The 8,254-nt window shown below is 36.2% G+C and overlaps 1 pseudogene; it reads right to left on the minus strand.

The window, feature by feature from the left end:
• LOC108766395 (uncharacterized) overlaps window positions 1-8,254 on the minus strand; it is a 94,932-nt pseudogene that overhangs the window by 3,201 nt on the left and 83,477 nt on the right.

Raw genomic sequence — 8,254 nt, forward strand, 5'->3', positions numbered from 1 at the left:
TGTGTGTGTGTGTCTCTATCTTCATCTCGTAGAACGAAGGAACCTACTTGCGCCGTTCTGGGTCTCCGTGAAACCTTCGGGGATGCAACTCGCTGCCGTGAAGTCATCCGATGATCATCGCGCGGCGAAGATGCACCACGGTGAAGACGCACGTCGGAGGCAGACGGACGGTGGGAACGAAGGAGAGGGTTGATCAGGAGGTCATTCGACTCCTTGAAGCGACTCGACGAGGATGTCGAATGGTGCCTCTGCGAAAAAAAAAACGAAACGAAGCGACGACGGGTTTCGAGCAGTGACGTAGCTTTCGTGACTGGAGGCTGCCGCGATGAAAGCGAGTTTACCTGTGCCTGCGTGCTGGTAACACGGCGATGCACGTCCGAATGACCACGAAGCAGCGCCGGGTTACCATTGAAGATCCTTTCGCACGAGCCACTCTACCCACGCGAATTAGGTGTTCCTGAAATACTTCAGGAAGAAATTGTCACCTTGGAAAAGAACCTTTCCCTCCCTTCTTTTCAATCTCCGCGCGTAGACGGGGGAGATTATCGCGAAAAGCGAGTCATCGAGAGAGTGGCTCGTGCGAGAAGGAATCCAGCGAAGCGAAGAAGGTTCTTCTCCGGATACGCACGAAACTTACGCCACCGGAGAATCCAGTAATCTCGCAAGAGTTTAAGTAATTATTGTAAATATCCGTCGCGCAGGCGACGATATATAACAGAGGAGAGATATTCTACATAAATACATAGTTATATATACATAAACACATTATATATTTTTTTTTCGTGAAGAAGCGCACAGATGGACGCGTCGTCGCTGCGGACGATAATAAATTATTGTTATTGATAATATATTACTACTATTATTATTATTATCGTCATCGCTACTCTTGTTAGTATTACTGTTATCATTGGAAGGCGTCACTGGTTTGATGATATACTGTATATTGTACGGCGGAAGCGCGAAACCTTTCGAGGACCGGGCTTCGAGCGAGAAGGATTCAAACTGCCGAGGCTCATGGGTTTTTTTTCTCTCCTTGTTTATATTCATACACGGGTTGATCGTTCTTCGTGGTGACATTAGAGGCGGAATTAGCCACCTCGCGGCGTTCTGATTGTTACTTAGGGAGAGATAAAGAAAGAGAGAGAGAGAGAGAGAGAGAGAGAGGGGGAGGGAGGGAGGGAGAAAGACAGCTATCTTTCCTCGCTTCGTTGATCGTGACTCTTCTCGACTTTTTCTCGACTAAGACTGACGAGAGTTCTCGTAGCGATAAGGTAATTAATATCTGACCGTAGACATCGTTAAACGACCAACCATCGCGAGCATAGTCTCATCCATAGACTTCCCTTAGAGAAATATAATTTAATACTGAAAATTATTTAGTCTGACTATTAAAAGCACTGAACAACAGTACTTTTATCATTCAAAATAAATAATTAATCACTTCTTTTCAGTATTAAATTTCGATAAGAGTTATATAATAGATTGCGCGTTTCTCCATTGGAGACGTGAAGACAACATTAGTAAGAGAGAGTAATAGTTGGTGTCACAAATGCTTTCCTTGTTCATTTGTACGATGTATAACAGAGAGAGTATCAGACCATTCATATCTCTATTTTTTATGTGTTGTCTTCAGCTGCCACATAAATGCGCAGTCTATTATGGGTGTTTTTCAGCATTAAGAACAAAGTATAATGAATCATTACATCCTTGTTACTTGCTAAACAAGGATGAAATAATTCACTGTATTACACTTCCTTGCTGGAAAATGGCCACGTATAAGTCTATGGTCTCATCTTTTCGCAAGAGAGATCTCGTTCTCCGGTCGTTTCGCGTCTCCAAAGATCGACTCTAGACTTGCTTGAAACCATAGACATAATAAAAATAAACTGTGCATTCCTGAAGTTCTCCATTATTGGTTTAAAAGGAGTGAGTTTGAAACAAATCGCTCTTCTCTCGCTCTCTCTTTAAAGTATCGATTTGAAGAGAGATAGAGTTGAAAGGAGATGCTGATATATTCAATTCTTTTTAACTGCCCAAGTTAAGATCAGGGAATGCTTAGTATATACCTGTTACGTCTATGTTCGAAATGGACGCAAGTGATAACATCGTTCGATGTCACAAGCCGGAGTTGGATTTATCATATTTGCGAAACTCGTCCTCCAATGTCGTTTCATGCTCAAGGTAGAACGCAACGGACGGAGTTGTCGAGACGCGACTTTGGCTACTTTCTCGTTACGGTTTTGCTCCCGACGTTATTATCGTGTGTTGACACCTCTAGTGGTATTACGTCCCCGCGTTTCCTGAACTTTTCTATTTCTCTTTTTCCCTCCGGTCTCTTATTCCCCCGGTACTTACTTGTCATTCTTTTGCCTCCATTCTCGTCGCAGCCCGCGCGTTCTTCGTCTCACGTCTCACCGGATCGTCATTTCTCACCCTTATACTTATTAAATACATAACTTAGCAATTAAGAGTTTTAACGACCCGCGACGCAAAAGTTTATAGGAATCGCCGCCGTTAGGACGCGAGATTTCTGGTCGACTTTAGCTCTCGGCATAAAAGTGAAGCTCGCGGCACTCGATGCTTATTTTCTTGCTTACGTTTTAGCAAATTACTAGAAGTTCTGCGTTCTGTGTGATGTAGTTCTAGTAATTCAAAACCCAAGTAATCCAGCAGGAAAACGAGTATCGTGTACCGTAGGTTTTAAGATAAGTAAGAACTCGCGCGACGCGAGTTCCTGTCGGCGCTGACAAGCTAATCACGCGCCGATGGGAATCGACGTCACAAACAGTGTGTCTGTGTGTATATATATGTATATCATTATGTACATTATATCTGTTACATATTATGTACATACGTATATGTATATATATATATATTTATTTAAAAAGAGGGCATTTTTCCGTGCCCGATAAAATTGCTCCGTACATACACATCGCTCGCGTCATCCTAGTCGGTACACGTATGATATATACATATCGATGCGGACGTTCTGATTACATCGGTATATATGTAGATACGTCTATCAATCGCCCATCCTGTAATTAAAGCTCATCATTTTTAATGTATGTGAACTATTGTCGTGGCGTGTAATATTCGTACTTGTATAAAGGCAATCGCCCGCGCTGACGCTCCAATCGTTCTCGCTCGAATCGTCCACGTTGGAGCATATTCTTAAGAACGAATTTCATTATTTTCTTCGAAAAACGGTGACAAACCTTGCATATTTCTAATGTACGCCGACAGCTCTGTACGAATAAAGGTTTGGAAGTAATTTCACCGTCCTGCCTTCATTCCGTCGTGACCCTTTTCACGCAAAAGGTTTCTTTATTTTATTTAGCACCTCTGGCTGTTATCTGTTAAGTAAAAGATCTCAATTAATTGCTTGTTCTTAAATGCGATTCTATTTATATTTAATTTGTGTTTATAATTAATAAGAGAAATGAATCATTAAATTAACATTACGTTTGAAATGAATAATTTAATTTGACAGTAAAACTGTAAATTTGGTATAAATTATAATGTAAATCGCATTTGCACTTTTTAAAAAAATAGAATATTAATTTATTAATGTATAAACAATGAATGCAAAAACGAATTAAATGAGAAATCTTCTATATAAATGTTTAAAGAAATTGAAGCATTATTCATAAGGTGAAAGTGTTAAATAGTTATTATAGAAGCAAGACTCATAATAAGTCAGTCAGTTGTAAAAATTTTGTGTCGTCGCAAGCACACCTTACACGTAATCTACATATTTGGCGCCTTACTTATTTTTGCTGTCGTAAAATAATTTTAGAATATGCTTCGCGGAGACAACACGGCCACTCTCTGGCTCATAAATTTCCTAGGCGGAGTAAATAAATTTTCTTCGTCTGGTTAAAAAGTAGAAGTTAAAATAGCGCAGTTCGCGAATCGTACACTGAGGGCTAGCCGGGACTTATTACTACTTTGCATTGCAAATTTAAATTGTTTTCAGCGACTGGGGGATGATGCGGTCTTTGAGGATAAAGCGCAAGATACACGGTGCTATGTATGTAACATATTTCAACTTTTCCACGAAACATTGCATCGCAAATGGTTACAGCACTTCGTTTGAAGTACAAGGCGTAGTGTACTGAAAATTTTCAAAATACATAGTTATATGGTTTCTTTATGTTTATTTTATTATGCTATTGTTTATTTCGCGCAGACGTTCCAATTGTGCATTTATCTACAGATTATAAAGCTTAAACCAAGAATTAATCGATAATTGAAGGTACTTTTTAATATTGAAGATTGAAACCAGAAAATTAAATAATCATATTTCAAGTAGGTTACTGAACTACCTACGTATAAGTAGGTTACTAAACTTGTTCCTCAGTTAATATTTGCTAGATTTTATGCAAGTTTGGTACTCTTTAAATTTTCTTGAAACTTATGAATTTTTTAAAATTGCAGGCTTTAAGTACGTGAAGCTTCCAGTTTTTGAAAACGTACAATACCGGATCTCTGGGTTTTCAAGTTTTATATTCGGAAACTTTGAATCTCTCCTTAAATTTGAGAGTCTTAAAACTACTGCAAAACTATCTGCAAATATATGTATCTTTTCCTGGCTCAGGATCGTGATGTATTTATAGCGTTCAATTTCTCTGAAAAAGTTAATTTTGGCACTTATGTAAAACTGATCTTTGAAGATTACTTGGATCTTTATTTTAATCCGTTTAGATTTTAATCTTTTAATTTTTTTCATATCTTTCGACTCGATAATTCTGATTTCATTTAATTTGATTTCATTTAATTAAGAGCCGCGCCGCTGGCTTACTATCTCAATAGCTTCCAGGATCTCCATCTTTGTCTCACGTCGTCGGACGTCATCAGTGCACTCCTCTCGCATAGTAAAATCGCAGATTATTCCGCGTAGAAATCCTCGCATAAATCTTCACGGCGAAAGCAAGTCCTTGTCTCGTGAAAAAGTAGATATCAAAATGATGCACTTCGCGATTCGTTGTAAGATAGGCTCCGCATTATAAATTCAAATTGTTTTCAGCAATCATGAGACGATACGAACTTTGAAGATGAAACGCGAAATGTACATTTTCATTGCACATATATTTCAGTTTCGCCGTGAAACATTTCGCCGCAAATACATTCTTGTTGTCTACATTTGAAATTTAACGCGCGGTAGATTGCAACATTGCTATAACACTTTTCACCTTAGTTATATGTCTTCTCTTATACTATGCAGATAGTGTTTGTAATCTGAAAATACTTTATTGCGACACCGATCAAAACTGATCAATTAAAAAATGGAAGTCTAAATCAAGACGTAACTAAATTAAATTTTTAAGAATTAGGCAAATCGTTGAGATATTATTTCGTTTTATTTTTATTTTGAAGCGTCCACATAATTATTATAACGTGAATTAAAAATTTAATATTGTTAACTATATTAATATTTACTAAAATTATGAAATTAAATATAAGGTTATACTTTTATGTTATAAAAAGAATGTCTAAATTTGAATCAGCACAGTAAAAATTACTTTAAATTTTGCATTATTGATTCTATAATTATTTAAATATTCTCTCCTGCTTATTATAAAAACATGAAAACTAAAATTCGCAATTTATTCCATCAAATTTCTGATAATATTACTTAATTAATTCATGTATGAGTAAAAAGACAATCAGAAGACTTGTAAACTATAAATAATTAATTAAAATTTAATTTAACTAAAATTCAATACTAAAGTTCCAGTATATACTTGTGAATATTGAAATTTTTGTTTTAATTTTCTAATCTTTAATTAATTGTATCCACCACAAAATCGGATGCGTTTCTATATTAATTTTTTCATGATTACGAAGAGTTGAAAAATTGCTTTCTGAACCATCACGATCATTTTATGTGTGTCGAGTTATATTTGTTTTATGTATATAGACAGCAGCTGTGTTTGTTCGCTCAAACGCGATTGCAGTAGTACATGTCTATCTATTTTCAGCCACAGTAAAATACTGCCATATAGTAGATATATATGCACTTGGACATAACTGTCACATAGGCAGATAGTCAAAAGCCGTTGCATTCAAATTTATTTCTGGAGATATTAACTAATCCACATATTTATTAATTAACAACTTTTTCATCAGGTAGCACGGTACGCTATGATTTTTAATAACAATTTATAATATAAATCATGAAATATATATCATATATATTATAATTATTTTTAGAGAAATTTACATAATGTATATTATATATTCATAAATTATGTACTGGAAGGAAATTCATAATTATATACTGGGGCTTTTGCAGTGAATTTTTAATTAAATTGAATTTGATTAACTAACATAGTTATAATAATTATTTTTATTAATTATTAATTATGATTTGGGACATTATCTATATTACACGTAATTAAATAATGTTACTAGATATTTAATGGAATAAATTTAGAATCTTTATTTTTATATTTTTATAATAACAAAAAATGTTTACATAACTATGTATGATTGTTGATTGGATGAAAATAATCTATATACAGTCGATTATATATACATATAATATAAAGTGTTCAGACATTTTTTATGATAAAATAAAGCATAAATCTAATATTGACACATCTTATTAAACAATTAAGAGAAATAATTCTATTTTCGTTCAGAGCTTGATGCTTAAGGGGATGCTGGAGTGTCCCGTTTTACCATTAATTATTAAAGACTCTTTTCTCTTAATTATGTCTATGGATTGAAAAGTTCTTCTCCACAATTAAAGTATCGACAACAACGCAATTCGCTAACTACAATTTCCTATATTAAAATTGGCATGTCACGTTTTTTTGAAGCCTCTTTTCAAAGGGATGTTGCAGTACTCCGATTTCGATGTAGCTTCGTATTCGGGGATTTTAGGGATCGCTCGTTCCGAAATCGTGATAAAAATTTCGAAATTCAAAATGGCTGAACCAATATGGCGGACGGAAATGTTACCGAAATTTTAAATGTTCTTCGATTTCGGTGAAAATTTGTATCGTGAGGTTTTAGGGGTCGCTCGTTCAGAAATCATGATCAAAATTTCGAAATTCAAAATGGCTGAACCAATATGGCGGATGGGGATGTTATGGAAATTTTAAAGATTTTTCGATTATGGTGTAATTTGGTTTTAGGGGGTTTTTGGGGTCGTTCATTTCGATCTTGTTCAAAATTTTAGAATTCAAAATGGTTGAACAAAATGGCGGTCGAAAAAGTTACGGAAATCTAAAAGATTTACGTTTATGGTGGAATTTAGTATTAGAGGATTTAATTGGGACGCTCATTCCGAAACCGTGTTTTAAATTTGGAAATTCAAAACGGTTGAACTATTATGGCGGACGGTAATGTTACAGAAATCTAAAAGGTTCTTCAATTTTGGTGAAATTTAATAGGAAGGTATTAGAGGATTTAATGGGGACGCTCGTTCCGAAACCGTTTTTTAAATTTGGAAATTCAAAACGGTTGAACTAATATGGCGGACGGTAATGTTACAGAAATCTAAAAGGTTCTTCAATTTTGGTGAAATTTAATAGGAAGGTAGGGTTGTGTTTAGGGAAATGTTGGTGGAGGTAGTATGGAGGGAGGGAAAGGGGAACGAGAGTATGAAGGAAATGAAAGGAAGAATAAGGGAAGTTTTGGGAAATACAGAAAAGGAGAGAGGTAAGGAAAGGAAGGGAATGGGATGGTGGGGTAGGGAATGTAGAGAAAAGGAGGAAGTAAGAACGGTATTAAGGGAGTGAAGGAAAGGTAATGGGAAGGGGGGGGGACAGGAATACAGGAAAGAAAAAAAGGGAATATAAGGAGCTGTGTGAGGCAAAGAAAAAAAAGGAGAATGAGAGATGGGAAAGGAAAGTGGAGGGAGCGAAGAGTGAGAGGCAATGTGAGAAATAGTAAACAGGGAAAGGAAAAGATAGAAGGGGATAAATAAGGAGATAGGGATGAGGGAGTAGGAAGAGTATTTCAAGGATGTACGTTGTGGGGGTGGAAGGGAGAGTGGTAAGGGGAGAAAGGGGAAGGGAAAGACAGGGGATGGAGAGGGAGCTAATATAAAATTTTTTGTGGGAGGGCTGAATAGGCAGTCAGTCAGCCCCCCACCCGTTCAAAACAACCGATTTGTAAAATTAAATACACAGGATTTATGCGCTATTTATGCGCTACTATTTCCAGGCATTTTTGATTTTTTAGCTGCAACACTTAAGGCACTTCTCTCTTGGAGCGAACAGTCATATTTACCCCTAAGTCACGA

The sequence above is a fragment of the Trachymyrmex cornetzi genome, unplaced genomic scaffold (assembly GCF_001594075.2).
Source record: "Trachymyrmex cornetzi isolate Tcor2-1 unplaced genomic scaffold, Tcor1.1 scaffold58, whole genome shotgun sequence".
Classification (NCBI taxonomy): domain Eukaryota; kingdom Metazoa; phylum Arthropoda; class Insecta; order Hymenoptera; family Formicidae; genus Trachymyrmex; species Trachymyrmex cornetzi.